The sequence below is a fragment of the Chenopodium quinoa genome, unplaced genomic scaffold, assembly GCF_001683475.1.
Source record: "Chenopodium quinoa cultivar QQ74 unplaced genomic scaffold, ASM168347v1, whole genome shotgun sequence".
Taxonomy (NCBI): Eukaryota; Viridiplantae; Streptophyta; class Magnoliopsida; order Caryophyllales; family Amaranthaceae; genus Chenopodium; species Chenopodium quinoa.
The window spans coordinates 9,478,849-9,497,664 of record NW_018745448.1 but is presented as its reverse complement, the minus strand read 5'-3'; positions in this window follow the sequence as shown (position 1 = coordinate 9,497,664).

Here is an 18,816-nt window from a genome sequence, read left to right as displayed (position 1 = left end):
GTGAATGTGACTCCATGACTCACTTCGTACCATCATCCCCGATCCTCCTTTCGTGGTTTCGAACCATATGGAGTTAGTAATCTCATTGATTATGAATGGGGTGTAACCTTCACGGGTCAATCGTTCTTGCCTTCGTTGTCCCTTATTCGTGGTTGCCTTTTATGATCCGTGAACGGTTTACAAGTTCCTTAAGTACTTGTTGGCGGCTCCCTACTTTATTTATCCCTAATTGTAATGTCAATTCCCACTTCCTATGAGTGCCAAGCATATTCACAACATGCTTTTAACGTAGGCGCACTTCAAACGACGCCTACACATACCGTAGGCTCAAATTGCACAACTTGCTTGATTGATTCCAAATTTTCTTCCTCAAAACCAAGACCAACAGTGTAGAGGGCTCTTTCTATTGCATTGACTTCCTTCTGCCATTTGTCTATCTCATCTGAAAAGGATGAAACTTAAGATACCGCCTCCAAGGGATCTTTTTCAAGAGCTTGGGGCTTGTTAGAATAATTCTCAACCACATTAACACTAAAATATTTATCCTCAGTCATGGGGCTTTTAGGGATATTATTAAGATTGAAAACAATTTTATCATCCCCAACTGATAGTGTTACCTGCAGTGTTAAGGAATGGTCTACCCAAAATATTGGGGTTTGCATATCCTCAGCCATATCAAGAACAACAAAATCAACAGGTATATAAAATTTACCTACTCTAACGGGGACATCCTCTAAAACACCTAAAGGGTATTTGAAAGAACGGTCGGCCATTTATAGAGTTATATTGGTAGCTTTTAATTTACCCATATTCAACTTGGAACACACAGATAATGGCATGACACTAACGCTAGCACCCAAATCACACAATGCATTATCAATCACTAGACTGCCTATATGACAAGGGATAGAAAAACTACCCGGATCTTTTAATTTAGGTGGAGACTTATTTTGAACTACGACACTACACTCTGCAGTGAAAGCTACTGTCTCTACCTCACCAATAGACCTTTTCCTTGTCAATATTTCTTTCATAAATTTTGCATATAAAGGAACTTGTGTGATTAATTCAGTGAAGGGATTTGTTACCTTCAAATCTTTTACCATCTCCAGGAACTTACCAAACTGCTTATCCAAAATTGTCTTCAAGTGACGATTGGGGAATGGAAGTTTGATAATTGGCTTTGGAGCATTGTTGCTCTTGTCTGGAGTAGCCACCTTCTCTAGAGTCGTACCCTGCAATGTAGAATTAGATATGTTAGTACTATCCTTTAACCCTGCAGGGCTATTAACTACATTGTTTGGTTTAACGGAATCAAGATTAGCATTATTTAATAAATCAGGTTCATTAACTCTGGGCATAGAGGGCCCTTCATAGTTTGAACCACTCCTTAGAGTAATTGCATAGGCTTGAACCGTAGGCCTGGTCGGCTGTGCCGGCAAAGCTCCCTGTTGGCGGGCTTGTAGAGTAGCGGAAAGTTGCGCAATTTGATTATCTACAATTATATTGTGCGCTAAAATTGAATAAATTGTTGCATCTCTACTCTCCATGTGCTTCTGCATATTAACCAACATCGCTTTAATTTCCACCAGAGAAGGGTCGGAAGATGAGGAGGGTTGTTGTAGTTGGTTCTTCTGGCCAGCATTGGGATGGTAATATTTCTGTAGCTGTTGTTGTGGCGCCTGTGGTTCTTTTGGTGGTGGATTTTGAACATTAGTACTCCGGTAGGAAAGGTACGGATGATTCCGATACCCAGGATTGTAGGTGTTGGAGTATGGGTTATTCTTCCTATAGGCTTGAAAGGGATTAACTTGCTCCACGGAACTTCTGCAATCTTGTTCCCAATGACCTAAAATACCACAATTTTCACAGAAAGCCTCATTAGAGTTATTATTAATCGCGGAAACATTAGCTACATTGCTAGTGCTAAGATTATCTAATTTTTGGCAGATAGAGGTCAGTTGAGCTTGCATAAAGGATACAGAGTCAACACTATGTTTCCCCTTGTTAGCAAATCCTCCAGGATTCCCATATTGGGAATTATGTATCGCCGTATCTTCAATAACCTGACCCGCATCATCAACATTAAAATTCATAAATCTCCCACTAACTGCAGAATCTAAAATTATTCTAGAAGAATTTCCAATGCCATTGTAAAAGGCTTGGATTAACTGCAATTGTGCTAAATTATGATGAGGGCATTCTCTTTGTAGGTCCTTGAACCTCTCCCAAGCCTCATATAAGGATTCATCGGCTTCTTGGGCAAAGTTCTGAATCGCACTCCGTAGTACGGTTGTTCTCTCTGCAGGATAATACTTATTATAAAAATTCAAAACAAGTGTTTTTCAGTCAGTTATACCAAGTGCAGTTCTATTTAAGCCATTAAACCACAATTTAGCTTTTCTAGTTAAAGAGAAGGGAAAGAGAATCTCCCTGATTTGGTCTTGAGTGACCCCGGCTTGCCTGATGGTATTGCAATATTGACAATAGTCGGCAATGTGAAGATTTGGGTCTTCACCCTTGGCTCCACTAAATTGCTTCCTCTCTATCATCGTTATAAATTGAGGTTTGATTTCAAATTGAACCCCATCAAGAGTCGGAGTGGGAGTGAGATGTGGAAAATCTGTGAGCTTGGGTTGTGAGTAATCACTAAACTTCTTTGGAGCCGTCATCTCTGATTCTGGATCTGATGATACCTCTGAATCGCTAGAACCAGTTAGAGGGTCTCGGTGATTATTATTATCACCAGAATCCGCCAGGATTTGCTTATAGAGATTTTTCTGTCTATGAAAGGAGCGTTCGATCTCAGGATCGAATGGGATGTACCCTGATCTGGAACACCTGGGCATAAACAAAAAAAACTAAAAGAAAATATGATATTTTCCTCAAAGAACTAACGTTCTCTAAGACAAAAAGAAAATAACCTAGACTACAAAAATAATCAGAAATAAAAATAAAACTGTGTCCCCGGCAACGGCGCCAAATTTTGACAGGGTAAAGTCGTATCCCCAAATCAAAAGTAATTCCTAAATCCTCTAACTAATGTAGATAGGGAAGTAGGGTCCAATCCACAGAGAAACGGATATATTCTTAATTAACTAATATGATCTAGATTATGAGGTAACCAATATTTATATTTGAATAATGAACTAAACTACATAGATTAAGAATAAGGAGAAAACAATATATAAAAGGATCTAGGGCATAGGTTCACCAATAAATAATATTCCAGGGTAGAATATAATAATCATTCATCAATGCATATATTAATCATATTATAAAGGGCTTTCGCTACGTATTATTGTAGACACGTAAAAATGTCTCCCCAAAACCAAACCCGATGATGAACAACCTTTCACCGCCGCTATTAGTTAGGTTCAGTATTTAATCCCGAGAGTGCTTTAAAAATCGTATTTAATTAAATTCAATTTTTGAATAGTCCATGGATTAGTCTTGATGTTTGATCAAAGCATAGTTTTAATTTCAGCCCAAACTTATTTTTTAATTTAGCCCAAACCTTTTTTATTTTATTGTTTTATTATTTATTTTTGGCCCAAACCTTTTATTTATTTTATTTAATTATTTTCTTATTTTAGCCCAAATAATAATAAATCAGAAAAAGGCCCGAAATTATCAATCGGCACTTAAAATGCTGAACGAAATTAGGGTTAAAAATGTATTTAGACGGAAAAGCGGGCTGAAAATTCCCGGGCCACGGCAGGTACCCACCGTATCACGGGAATCATTCCCGTCTGACGGTGGGATTTCCCGTGACACAAGAAACCTGCTGTGACACGGGAATTTCCGTGTCCTTTCCGCGTAAACCTTTAACGCGTTTTCTTCCTCGTTTGCTAAATATTTCCCGCGTCACACTAAAATTGCACCGTGTCACAGGAATGTTTCCCGTCTGACGGTGGGACATCTCGTGTCGCGGTACAGTTTGCCGTGTCGCGGGATACTTTTTTAGGGTTTTATCATTTTAGGGTTCTGTGTGTTCCCTCAGCAGATTTTCTCTATAAATACCCCCTCATTTCTGATGTACGGGGCATCAATTAATTCTCTAGTTTTTTCTCTCTTCTATGCTTTAGCCTAAACACTAGCCTACCCTTCTTATTTCAAAATTCCTTCTTCAAGTACTCCAAGGAGTCCATACTTTACTCGTGGTTCTGTCCTTAAGCCAAGGCGTGAAAGGTAGAACTGTTTGAGGGTTTGGCCCTAAATCAACTCTACTTAATTTAATTTAATTTAATTATTGTTTTATTATTATTTCCTTGAAGTTACTAACTCGTTTATTATTTTGTAGTTGCAAACAAACAGAATCAAAGTAAGAATTATGTTCCTCTTATTTCTATTATTCTTCTAACGATTTTATATTGTTGGAATTATGGTTAAATTGCTTCCAATATTAATGTATATTCTATAATTTTTTTTATGATCACAACATTGCATGTTAAAGGGAATATGTAATTGAAATCACGCTTAATAAGATAATTTGGACGACCGGTTTAGGTTCCTTTTTAATCTTGTTATTAATTCAAGTGATCACAATATTTTAGAATTATATGTTGCATTAATATTCAACCAATTTAGCTTAATAATAGGTTGGAGAAAATTGAATTTTTGTTTGTATGCCTTTGAGATCGCAGGAATGTTTTTCACCATAAGAATCGAGTAGAGGCCAATACGGGCGAATGTGACTCCATGACTCACTTCGTACCATCATCCTCGATCCTCCTTTTGTGGTTTCGAACCATATGGATTTAGTAATCTCATGGATTATGAATGGGGTGTAACCTTCACGGGTCAATCGTTGTTGCCTATCGTTGTCCCTTTATCGTGGTTGCCTTTTATGATCCGTGAACGGTTTACAAGTTCCTTAAAAACTTGTTGGCGGCTCCCTACTTTCCTTGTCCCTAATCGTATCATGGCAATTCCCCCTTCCTATGACTGCCAAGCATATTCACAACATGCTTAACGTAGGCGCACTTCGAACGACGCCTACAATTTGGCATTTTTGCATATGCATAGACATTTTAACGTCGCATTTAGGTCTGTCCCGTAGGAAAAATTGAATAACTTGATTGCGTACGAAGGAAAACAGGGCACCAGTAAGATTTTCTGACTGCCATGTCACGGCAAAATATGTCGTGTCACGGTATAGTACACCGTCTGACGGTGTGCAGTACCATGGCACGGGAATTTTTTTCATGTCACGGCAGTCCTAAAATCAGTCCGGTGGCTTATTTTCTCTTCTCACAGTCAACTTCCTTCGATTTTTCTGAAAAAACGTATGTGTTCTACATGCGTCTTAGCCCCGAGGGATTTAAGCTCTATCAACCCTAAAACGCTCATGGAAATAAGGGTTCATCCGAGTTATTAAATCCACCCAAACCATGGAGTCGAGTTCGATTTCATCACGAACTCGCGGAGCCGCCCGTTGGCATACACCCTCAAGGGAGGCTGCCTTTCTAACGCGTCCAAACTCTTAACCATGGTACCCTTTTGACACCCAAAGCTTGACCAATAGTTGAACATAGATCTTGACTCTAGGTTGCGAACTTTTTTACATCATCGTGCCTAAATGCTTCATGGTTGTTTGGTGCTAACCTTCATGTGTTTATTCTTTTGTTTCACCCATGACCAAGGGTTTTTATTTTCACGTAGTAATTAGTACGAACCTATAATCAATTAAAATCTGGAAACAAACCTGGAACTGTGCACCGTGTCATGGCTATTCTTCCGCGCCACGGTGAACAGTGCCGTGACACGGGGCTTTCTACCGTCTGACGGTATACTGCACCGTGTCACGACAGTCAGCACCGTGACACGGTGCCCAGGAAAAGTGTCCCGTCAGTCTTTTTTCGGTTTTTGTGCGTACGTATGTGGTTTATGTGTCCATTTTGGTGTCATGTCTAGTTATACGGTCAAAACACGCGTCCATAACCTCACTTAATCACTCACATATCGTGTTCACACTCTTTTTTCCTTAGTAGTGCACCACTTTTTAACCGTATGTTAAGGTAGTCTTGTTTTTGTGTCGTTTTTTTCTCGGAGTAAGTCGGATAGTATCCTCCCATATTTTTTAAAAAAACAAAAAATAAACAAATAGAATTTCAAAATTATAGATTTTTTTTTAAATTCAATCCGGATGGGTGTGTTTGTTTCGGTGTCACAGCACTTAGTCAAGGAGCTGGGGTAGATTGTTACGGTTCGAGTCAATACCTCAACAACCTCTTATACCAAAGAGGCGTACAAGGAAAGCACCACAATCATCTCCATAAGATCCATCTCCAGTCTACTTTCAACCAATGGCTACTAAGGAAGACATCGAGAACATCAACAAGACAATTGAAATGTTGTCTAACATGATGCAGACACTCACCACTAGAGTCAACACGATAGAGCAAGACAATCAAAACAATGTCACTACCGCTGCAATGGACAAGATTAAGGAACAGATGAGTAAGATTTCTGAAGAATTCACTTATGTGGAACAGCCTGTCACCTCTTCGTCCATAAGGGACAAGCTTCCTGAGAAGTTTTCCACTGCTGACATTCCCAAATTCAAGCCTACTGATAATCCGCTTTTCCATTTGAAGGCTTTTTCTGCAACCATGGCTCTTAAGGGAGTAGATGTGAAACTCTTCCCTACAGTGTTCCCTCTTTCCTTGGAGCATGCCTGTCAACAGTGGTTCTACTCTTTGGAATCAAAACATGTCGTGACCTAGGAGGATGTTGCTGAAAGCTTTATGAATCGTTACAAGTGTAACATTCAGGCCAAGACTTCTGAACGTGAACTCTCCATTCTCAAACAGAAAGAGAATGAAGGCATCACTACTTACTTAAGCAGGTGGAGGGAAACATCCGCGCTCTTAGTGGATCCCCCCAAGGAAAAAGAGATGGTTCGCTTTTTCATTGCCAATCTGACTCATAAGTATAAGCAACACTTGAAGTTTCTGCCTCTGAGTACCTTTGAAGCTGTATACGATATTTGAATCAATATCGAGGACAAACTAATGAATACTGCTGGTAGAAATAATAATAACAGCACTTGGAAAAACAAGAAGAACGACACTCCTTCTTCTTCGTCTTCCAAGCCCAATAATGCTACCAACAACATCAATATCAATGATGTGCTGGCCCTTAATGCTCCTCCTCAAAGATTCCAAAGGCAAAGGAGGGTTTACACGCCTTTGGGAATGACCTATGATGCTGCTTTTGACCGTTTGCATGGTCAAGGACTGCTTATGCCAATTTGACTATTTCCAGAACCTCGACCAGAGAATAGGACCACTAGCTATGACCCCAATGCTTATTGCAAGTTTCATCAAGGAAAGGGTCATAATACTGAGAAGTGTTGGAGGTTGAAGTATGCAATCCAAGACCTAATTGATGCTAATCAACTTCCTGTCCCTCCAGGGGGCAAGAAACCTAACATTCAAACAGGTCCCCTTTCCGATGCTTTGGCTATCATGGGAGATGAAGTCTCCTTTGATCCGTCAATACTCATTCAACCTGTGAATGAACCTCTATCGGAAGTTGTATTTGTCTCTAGTTCTGAAGAAGTGAATGGAATTTAGGATAGTGATGATGAAGACGTCTATCTCAAGGATACAGTCTGTTCATCTCTTGGCACAGGTGAAGATGTTTGGGGAGACCTTGAGGTCAAGGTTCTCACCAGAAGTGGACGGTTGCAACAACCTAGTCCACCTCCACCTCCACCACAATCACATCCGATAGCTGATCCCATCGACCCTATGAACAGCGATGTGGTCAAAAAATTGGAAAAGACCAAGGCGGAGATGAATGTATGGAAACTTTTGGCCACCTCCCACGAGCATTGAAAGGCTGTGATGAATGCTCTGGTGAAAATAGGAGTTGATGATGACATGACTCCTCAAGGACAGGTCAACTTTCTCACTACTGAATTGCCAAGTACTAGCAATTTGATTTCGTTTTCGGACAAGGATCTGCCCCCGAAAGGGGATCAACATAATAAGGCCTTACACCTCACTGTGGTGTGAAGGCAGATGAATGTTCCTATGAGCCTGGTTGATAACGGCTCTGCAATCAATGTATGCCCACTCCGCACTGCAAAGAAGTTGAGCATAAAGAATGAAGAACTGGCTCCCTTGACCCAAGGGATTCGTGCTTATGATAATATTTGTCGTCAAGCCGTGGGTACTATCACACTAAACATAAATATTGGGGCCATTGGACGTCGCACCAAGTTTCAGGTGGTAGATATTAAGGCCTCTTTTAATCTGTTATTAGGACGCCCTTGGCTTCATGAGCTAAAGGCGATTCCATCATTGCTGCACCAGAAAGTGAAAGCCATAGTTGGAGGGGTTCCAATTACCATTGATGCCTCTCCTATGCGCATTCAAGTTATCGACACTCCTATCGTCCATGTCGAACATGACGAAGAAGACGAAGATCTTATAGGGTTTTCACTCGATGATGTTCTCGTGATTAAAGAAGAGGAAAAGTGTCATCTCGACTTCGATCCCTATTCAAACACCAATATTAATGCCATTCTGAAGAAGCAAGGGCATTTCCCTGGAATGACCCTCGGACTCACAAAGAAAATGGCTGAACTTTAGGGCCATCCTGGTGCACTCAAGAAGGATACTTTTGTCTTAGGATTCAACCCGACAAAAGAAGATGTGAGACAAGCCCTCTTAAAGATGAAGGTTCGTAATAACGTTCGAATCACGAAGACAGAAATGGCCATGGATCCATATCCATTCACCCTCAATGGCCAGTACATCAAAGAAGGGGAAGACTTCCCATGCTATGAATTCCCTGAGCCATTCATCCATGATGGGAAGCGTGAACCAGGATTCGAGATGTTCCTCGATTATAACTTTGTTGATGAAGACGAAGAGCTCTTCACAACTGAGAAACCAGCTAGCCCAAACGCTGATGATCTAGGCATCAACCTGCTTTTTGGAATGGAGAAGAATGAGTCTAAGCCCGTCCGCAATGATAATTCCCAGCTCGTTCAAGCTGTTATAGCAAACAAGGATTTTGACCCCTCCGAGTTAATTGTCCAAGATGATAATATTTCAAAGGGGTGGCGCAAGACATTGAGGATCACTACACCAAGCGGAGAGAAGTTGGAAATAACCGCTGGCGAGGGTCCTATGTTTGATGAGTCTGAGTCGTCTGGGTCCGAGTCCGAGTCTGAGTCTAAGACTGTAGACGAGTCCTTAGAATTTGAGGCCGACCCTCTTTCTGCTATAGAGTCCAATCCTGAGTCTCTTGTTGAATTTTCTCTTTCCGGTAAGGTCGCAGCTGACCTTGCCCCTCTTGATGTATTAGCCAATGAATTCAATAAAATGAGTACCTTTGCTTACGATGCGTGTCATTCCCCTAACCCTGATCAATATTGCTTTGCTAATAATAAAAATGACAAAGAAATAATAAAAGCAATGGAAGAACACGAAAATAAAACGGCAGTTATCGAAGATACCGAAACAGTTAATATTTCCAATGATACGACTGTTAAAGAAGTAAAAATTAGATTAACACTAAGTCAAGATGAACGCAAAGAGCTAATTAACTTGCTTAGTGAATTTGTTGATGTATTTTCTTGGTCATACCAAGATATGCCAGGAATTGACAGGGATATAACTCAGCATACGATACCACTCATTCCAGGTATGAAGCATGTCAAACAAAAGCTGCACCGTATGAAACCGGATGTGGCTCTCAAAATCAAAGAAGAAATCAGAAAGCAGTTGGCCGCAGGTTTCATCAAAGTATCCAAGTATCCAAAATGGGTAGCAAATGTGGTTCCAGTTCCAAAGAAGGATGGAAGGGTCAGAATGTGTGTTGATTACAGGGACCTCAATAAAGCAAGCCCAAAAGATGGGTTCCCTCTACCTCACATTGACATTCTGGTCGATAACACAGCAAACCACGCACTCCTATCATTCATGGACGGCTACGCCAGATATAATCAAGTATAGATGGCTGAAGAAGATATGGAGAAAACCACATTCATCACACAATGGGGTACATATTTCTATACGGTAATGCCATTCGGGTTGAAAAACGCGGGTGTCACCTACCAAAGAGCATCTACAACATTGTTACATGAAATGATGCACAAAGAGGTGGAGGTCTATGTCGATGATATGATCGTGAAGTGTAAAGATCGCGCAGGCCACATCATTGCACTTCGCAAGTTCTTTGAAAGACTCCGCAAGTACAACATGAGATTAAATCCAGCAAAGTGTGCATTCGGAGTCACGTTAGGCAAATTAATTGGATATGTGATCAGTTCTCAAGGGATTGAAATAGATCCCACAAAAGTAAGAGCGATCATGGCCATGCCACCGCCCAAGAATGAGAAGGAGATTCAAGGTTTCATTGGAAGGCTGCAATATATAAGTAGGTTCATATCAAAACTCACAACGATATGTGAACCTATATTCAAGAAGCTTAAGAAAAATGTCCCATTCACATGGGATGACGATTGCCAAAAAGCTTTCGATAAAATAAAAGAGTAACTGGAAAACCCACCCGTGCTAGCGCCAGCAATACCTGACTTTCCTCTTTGACTCTATCTTACGGTCACAAGAGAAACGATGGGGGCAATGCTAGCACAAGAGATTGAAAGCAAGGAGAATGTAATCTACTACTTGAGTAAGAAGCTTAAAGGATATGAGACACGATACACACCACTTGAAAAGTTGTGTCTCGCACTTGTGTGGGCCGCACAGAAACTAAGACATTACATGCTCACTCATACAGTGCATGTCGTGTCCAAGATGGATCCTCTTAAATAATTGTTCGAAAAAGCAACACTCAATGGCAGATTATCAAGGTGGATAGTCAATATTGCTCAGTTTGACTTGAAATTTGTACCACAAAAAGCCATCAAAGGTTCTGCGGTTTCTGACTTCTTAGCAGACATTCCGCTAGAAGAAGTTGAGAAAGAAGAAGATGAGTACGATTTCCCTGACGAAGATTTACTCATGACCGAAGATGATAGCTGGACGCTCTATTTTGATGGAGCTTCAAACCAAAAAGGATGTGGTGTAGGAGTCTTGCTTGTATCACCCAATGAAGAGCACATCCCAATTTCCATGAAGCTCGACTTTGATGTCACCAACAATGCAGCAGAATATGAAGCATGTATTTTGGGGTTAGAAACAGCTGTCGCCTTGGGAATTAAGAAGCTCATAATCTACGGTGATTCTTCACTAATCATTAACCAAATCTCCAAGAGATGGAAGGTGAGAAGTAAAAGTCTCGCTATGTATCAAGCTCATTTAGAAACTCTCACAAGGCAACTAGATGAAGTGGAATATACGTATTTTCCAAGAGAAGAAAACCAATTCGCCGACGCACTAGCTAAATTAGCATCAATGGTGCGAATCCCAACGGATACAATCAGAATGTTGTTGACCATAGAAAGAATATATGAACCGGCTTACGTTCACTCACTCGACAATGAACAAGAATCACAAGAAGAAGATGAAGAGCCATGGTATACAGATATCCTTAATTATGTGACAAGAGGAGAATACCCTCCTAATACTGATAAAAGTACACGCCATGCTTTGAGGCTCCTAGCCTCACAGTATGTGCTCATCAGGGGAGAACTCCACAAGAGAACCGCAAGGGGAGAAATCTCTTATGCATAGCCAAGAAAAAAGCACACAGAACTATGGAAAATCTTCATGCCGGTATATGTGGAACGCACATGAATGCAAAGATGTTAGTCCACAAGATTCAATGACAAGGTTATTATTGGACTACTATGGAGAGAGATTGTCACGAATACGTCAAGAAATGTACGAAGTGTCAAGTCTGCGCAAATTTACAGAATGTTCCACCTTCGCTTCTCTACAAATATACTTCTTCATGGCCTTTCTCTACTTGGGGCATCGACATCAATGGAAAAATAATGCCACCAGGACAAGGGGGGCATGATTTCATCCTCGTCGCGATCGACTATTTCACCAAATGGGTCAAAGCTGCCTCATATGCTAAGCTAACGGCGAAACACGTAGCTCAATTCATTGAGAAAAATATCATATGCCGCTATGGGGTACCTCATGAGATGATTATCGATAATGGAACGCATTTCCAAGCCGAATGCGCGGAATTATTATAGAAATATCATATCAAGCATCACCGATCATCACCCTACAGACCACAAACAAATGGTGCAGTCGAATTGGCCAAGAAAATTGTGAAAACTATCATCGAAAAGATGACAGAAAATTACAAGGATTGGCTAGGTAAGCTACCCTTTGGGGTTATCGAACCTCTGTTCGTACATCAATAGGGGTTACCCCTTTCTCTTTGGTCTATGGAGTTGAAGTTGTACAGCCAATAGAGCTCGAAATCCCTTCTCTCCGAATCGTGTTGGAAAGTCAACTAGATGAAGTTGACTGGATTAGAGCAAGATATGATGAACTAGTCTTACTTGATGAAAAACGCTTGGCAACTTTGCATCATAACCAAACCTACCAACAGCGTATGGCGCGACATTTTAATTAAAAAGTCAAGACTAGGAACATCAAAGAGGGTGACCTGGTGCTTAAGGCACTTCGTAAAAATGTGTAAGATCCAAGAGGAAAATTCAGACCAAATTGGTCAGGCCCGTACATTGTTAAAGCCATCTTTTCTGGCGGAGCGGCACAATTGGTAGACATGGACGGTAACGGTTTCCACAATTTAACCAACTTGGATCAACTCAAGAAATTCTATGCCTAGTCGCATGGGTTCATGACCCAATAGAGCTACGTTTGGCCTGATTCCTTTTTAAGGATACGTAGGCAACCCCTCAAGGACGCCCGACCACTTTTAAAAAAAAATAAAATCCTCCCTCTGTCGATCAAGTATACGCGTCAGTTCAGCATTGCGTCACGACAAAAAAAAAGAGTTTTGCCGCGACACGGGAATGTCCACCGCGTCACGGTACAGTCCATCGTGGCACGGTGGACCTGAGCAAAAAAAAAAAAATTGCAGTGACGCGGGAATTTCCAACGTGTCACGGAATTTTTCACCGTGACAAGGTGGAATTTCAGATTTTCCGATTTTTTTTAGTGACGCAGTCTTTGCGAATTCATTATTTGTTCAAGGTTTTTTTTATTTTCATTCTTCCATTGCGTCCGACTCCTTGACTCGGATATTAAAAAAAAAAAGTCATTGTAATTTTTTATTTAAGGCTAAAATAAATATGCTATTATTATTGAAATAAATGTGACTACAATTATTGGCATCATACGCCTTATTTTAAAAAATTATAAATCATAAAAGCAAAGCAATACTGATCTAATCCCTCTTCACTTTAGGAACCTCATTCTCTTTTTCAACTAGGTCGGCCTTCACCATTAATGTGTCTTTTGTAGCCCGAATCGTCACACCCCTAGTCGAACTTTCACCCCTTTCACCTTTCTTAAAATTCTTCGGTTGTTTCTCTCTATAGACCATCTTCTCTTTACCCTTCCCTTTCACATAATTCTTCCTTTTCGGCATTATAGGATTCTTAAACCCAATCCCTTGTGTTCTTGGACCTAGACGATCTTTAAGAGGTGCTTTCTTATTTCCAAGACGACTCCTCAGATTAGATTTGCGTGATCCGACTAGTTCCCTCCTACTTCTAGGATTCAACCATGCCTTGTATGCATTAGATAAAGGAGGAGGAGCTTGGTTACTTGCAGAAACGGTCCACAAAGGTCTTCCAATCCAATAAGTCTCGTATTTGTGAATGTTACTTTCATGCAACGATACTTCACGAGGACTATCGTTATAGCGTGGAACTACTTGTTCAAGTCCATACTGCCGCATCAGCCGAGAAGGACAATAAAAAGTCAGTTTTGAGATACTAGGAACACGGCAATACGGAGTATCATTCGTACCAACCATCCTAGTAAGCCTCCTCCAAGGCACCACCCAACGAATGGAAAAATTCCCTCTTTGCAAAGAAATTTTTCCAGTCTTCATACGACGTGTTCACAAAGTAATTCTTTTTCCTGCGGACTAGATCGTTAGGGCCATATTTTTCAATATCGTCGAGGGCTTCAAATAGTTCTAAACGCTCCATCAACCAAATCTGCGAAAAAAAAAATGCAGATTCCACAGTGACACGGCAGAGTTCACCGTGTCACGGCAGAGAGCCACCGTGACACGGTGCCTGTTTTGTGTCACGGGGGCTACTCGGAGCGTATTTTTACCTGCAGCAGTACTAGAGAGCCCTTCCTGATGGCTTTCCAGTCATCTTTTGCTTCGTCAAGGCCACGAAATGTTTCTCCAAGGCACGTAGGCATAGGAGACCTCCCAGATTCAACATGTTCAAGCACAGACGCGAGACAAGCATGTCCTACCCTACCGTTTGCAAATAAAAGCTTGCTAAACATGCAAAAAACATATGCCCTTCTACGGTATACATGATAAGACTCAGAGATAGGGCGATTGAAATATAAATTTGCAAGTTTTTCTAAGTCTACCTCATTACCACACACAATTCTACTTAAATCTGGATCTGTTAGATTCAGATGGAGCTCAAAGTCTTGGTAATAATACTCCCGTAGGGTAGGCATGTCAATAAGATTTCTGACAGGAAATCCAAAGATGGAATTCCTCCTGCAGGGGCCAGATTTCATCGTAATCAAATTTAAAACATTGTGTTTCTGGACTCCAATAGTCTAATGCTACCCTAAGAAAATCATGTTCAATTGCTACATGCCTCAGGGCTAGTAAACCCCTGACATGAAACAATTCTAACTCTCTTTTGTCAGCATTGGTCAAAGAATAAGACCAGTCGCGCAATGTATTATCAAAATTCTGAGACATTATTATTGAAATATGAAATTCTAATTATTTTGTGTTTTGTAATTATGCATATCACGAATATACTGGTCCTATTTTATAGCAAAAGCGCTCAGAACTACTAAGAAATTATCATTCCATACGCGTAAACCACACTGTTGTAGAATACGTGCACCGTGACACGGGGAGTCCCACCGTGTCACGGGAATTTTTGCCGTGACACGGTGTACAGTGCCGTGTCGCGACACCCACGCGTTTTCTTTTTTTATCTTTTCTTATATCTATCCGGATTTTTTTTAGTATTTTATCTTCACCGCTTACTTTTCTGTTTTTCGAGAGTTTCATTCCTAATAAAATTGTCAACCTTTTTTATCATTTTATTTTTATTATTTTATTTTTATTTACTTTTTATTTATTTATTATCTTTTTTAGTATTTTATTCATTTTATTTCTATTTTTTTCTTTATATACTTATTTATTTATTCTTGTCTTTTTATTTCTTTTTCTTTTGGGGAAGGTCGGTACCCTCCACTTACTCCACTTACGTTTTTTTTGTCGCGTCATTAATACATACACAATCACACACAATGAGTCTCAAGCACACACTAACACACACTAATAAATACATAAACTGTGAATAATGTACAAAATAAGTCATAATAAATAAGAAGCGTCAAGTGTCATCACAGTATATACAAATAAAGACCCTTGGTCAAAAATCTGCAGAACTAGAAGAGTTAGGATCAGTATCATCTCCAGCTTGTGAATACAGGAACGGTGAGCCAAAGAGTCCCGCCATCATCCGAGTACGGGAGTAGTATTCCTACTAGTCCCTGTGACTCCAGCAGCAGTCAAACTCAAAGCAGGACCCGTCCAACTGGAAAACGGTGTCGACTGACTCAAAGACATGGGAATCGTCGGTGGAGGCATCGTCCCATACACTGGAACTGAAAACAAGCCCGACACCAGTGGAGGAATCCCAAACGATGGAGCTGAAAATAAGCCAGGATCCACACGAGTCAAAACTGGCCTAAACTCGGCTGTGAAGGCTGTGAAAACGACTGCCGCTCCCTCTGACCCTGACCCTGAAAGCGCTGGGAAGACTGAGGTTGCTGCCACTGAGCCTCCTAAAACGGCTGAGTAATCTGAGGCTCCCGCTGAGACTGAGAATGCCGATGAACTTCAGGAGATCGTCTACCACGACTAGGCTCCCCCTCGTCCGAGCCTCTATGCCTCAAGCGCGAGCGGACCTCCGTTGCTCCTGTAAGATACAAAATCAAAAGGCGTCAACAATGCAAAATAAAACAAATGGTAGAAGTGGGAAAAAAATGAGCATACCTAAAGAACATCGCCAGAACTGCTCCAACAACTCGCACAACGTCGAAGCTTGATGATGCAGTACTTCAGAGCGTCAACCAGCTTCATGAGTCCCATCATCTCCGGGCGGTTAGGCTGAGAACAAAACAAAGAAAAATCAGTAACAAGCGGTGGTAAAAAGATGAATAATGCATCAAAAACTTACCGGCTCAAAAACCTCGGGCAGAGACTTCTGCGCCTGACTGAAACCCTCTGGCGCGTCAGCAATATGGTCCTCGGTAATACCAATCGGCCTGGGTACCGGATAAATTGAGGCGGAATCTCAATCCTCCCCATGGGGCGAACAGTCGTCTGAAAATACGATCGAATAATCAAGTTATTCGACTATTTAAATAGAGATTAGTGACAAAAATCCTCAGGAAAGCGGGGTGGAGGAGCCAGAAAGGGAAGCAAGTCCTGCGCGTAATCACCCTCCATGTGCACAAGCTCCTGCCAAGGAAAAGTGTAGGGCTCTCCCCTGTTTATCAACTCCCTAAGCAAGCGCAAGTCCAGCATCGACTCCGGTGGAGATAAGGGCACTACAAAGCGATCATCACTGTGCTGACGAACGACACGCTCCCCCAAATACCAGACAAAGCGTCCGGTACCAACCAAAATAGTGTGGTGCGCTGAAAGATGCAAGGCCTCGGGAAGATTAGTCATCCCAGCCCAAGGACGATACTGGACATCAATGGCAACCTGAAAAACCATAAAAAGTTGGCATGAAACACCGGAAATAACGTTAGAGAGAAAATAACAGGCTACAAAACTAATTCTTACGCCAACAGAAGAGGTGCCTCGGCGTAGCAGCCCGCGCAGCGCAGAGACAGACTCCACCCGTGACTCTCCTCGGTCACGCCAGCTGGCCCGACAGGGAAGTCATGAACCGCTCCACGACGCCGTCGAGGAGCCAATCCTGGGAAGTACTCGTAGAACCATAGCTGCAATGAAAAGTAATCTTTGAGCACATGAGTCGAACAAATTAAAATAAAACAAGAAGAGGAAAGGATCGTCACCTCTACGACTCTCCATAGACCGTAGACAGTGACGGGAGACTCGTCGTTCAGCTGCCTACAGCCATGACGTAACGACAAGAGAAGGTCGGCATATCCGAGGCTGGCCCAGCTAAAGGATCCTATCTCACTGATCCTGACTAAAGAAGGGAGGTAGCAAAGGAGTGCACGTGAACTCCTATCAGGAGAAAGAGTCATGGAAATAAGAATCAGAATGAAGATCCGCACTCGCTGCTCAGCGATGTCTCCTCCATGTCAAAACCAGAGCTAGAACCGAAGCCAGCTCCGATCGCCCGCTCCTAGGACCACCTCGAGACACTGGCTGGGTCCTGATATGCTGAACGATCGGACCTAACAAATCGGCTGCCTCAGCCGCTCCCCAAGAAAGATCAGACATCTGTGCTACGGCCCGGTCAGTGAAGCGTAACCGCTAATCATGCTAAAGTCCAGAGGGGTCACTGTCATCTCCCCCCAAGCAAAGTGAAAGGTGTTGGTAGTATCCCAAAAATACTCCAACAATGCGCGAACGACTGTCGCACCACAACCCCGGGGGCTGCGAAACCCTACGACCGCCGAATAAAAGTCCACTAAACCAGCGATTCCCATAAGGCGTTCGTAGCAGGATCCCTCGTGATAATCTGGTGAAGTCGAGGAATCAAATCTCCGGCTCCAGAACCGTGGTGGCGAAGCGTGCCGTCAACTATGCCGGCAAGTGGGCGATGAGAAACGTGGTTCTCACGACAGAAAACCAACTGGTCTGAGTCCACGGAGGTGGGAACCCACCTACCTCTACCGTAGAGGCCCGAGGCTCAGACTCTAAGGCGTCGTCATCCATACCCTCGGGAATCGTGGGAGTGTCCTCCCGAAAAGCCTGACGCCGGCCATGGGTAGAAAGATCGCGATCCCGTCGTCTAGGGCTATTATAAAAATAAAAATCTAAATGCTTAGCATCATTTCCTAAGACATTTAGTTATTTATATCGAGTTGCATTTTAAAAAAAAATCTAAATGCTTAGCATCACTTCCTAAGTTATTTAGTTATTTATTGCATTATACGCTAAATTTTTACCTCAAGGCTAAAAATTGGCAAAATAATGGAATTATTTATAGTATTTAGTTTCTCCATGACGAACTAATACTATGTTCTCCTAATTGCATGATATTATGTTCTCCATGACAATGTAGTACATACACAATACAAAACATGTCTCAAAATTGCACAAAAACAATAGATCGACGCATCATAGCATATTTTACAAGATCTACAACCAACATGTCATCATTTCAAGTGCAAAAGAACAACATGAACAACAAGGAACACCATTTACCACAAGTAGTACCAAAAATGGTGATTTGCTCAATTCTTCACCAAATCATGCAATTTTTGTCTCAAATCGCTCACAAACACACATACACACATATGCAAGTAAATTCATAGCAAGAATTTCAACATAAACCTCAAAAAAAAAAATCCCCAAATTGATTTTTAAGGGTTTTTCATGAAATTACTCATTTGAAGCAAATTCGAGGAAAAATCAAGGGAAACTTACATAGATCCTTGTAGAGAACAAAAATGAGGAAAGTAGCAAAAAATTAGAGCAGAATTGATGAAGATTTGAGCTCCAAAAGCTCGAAAACCGTGAAGACCGCAGCAC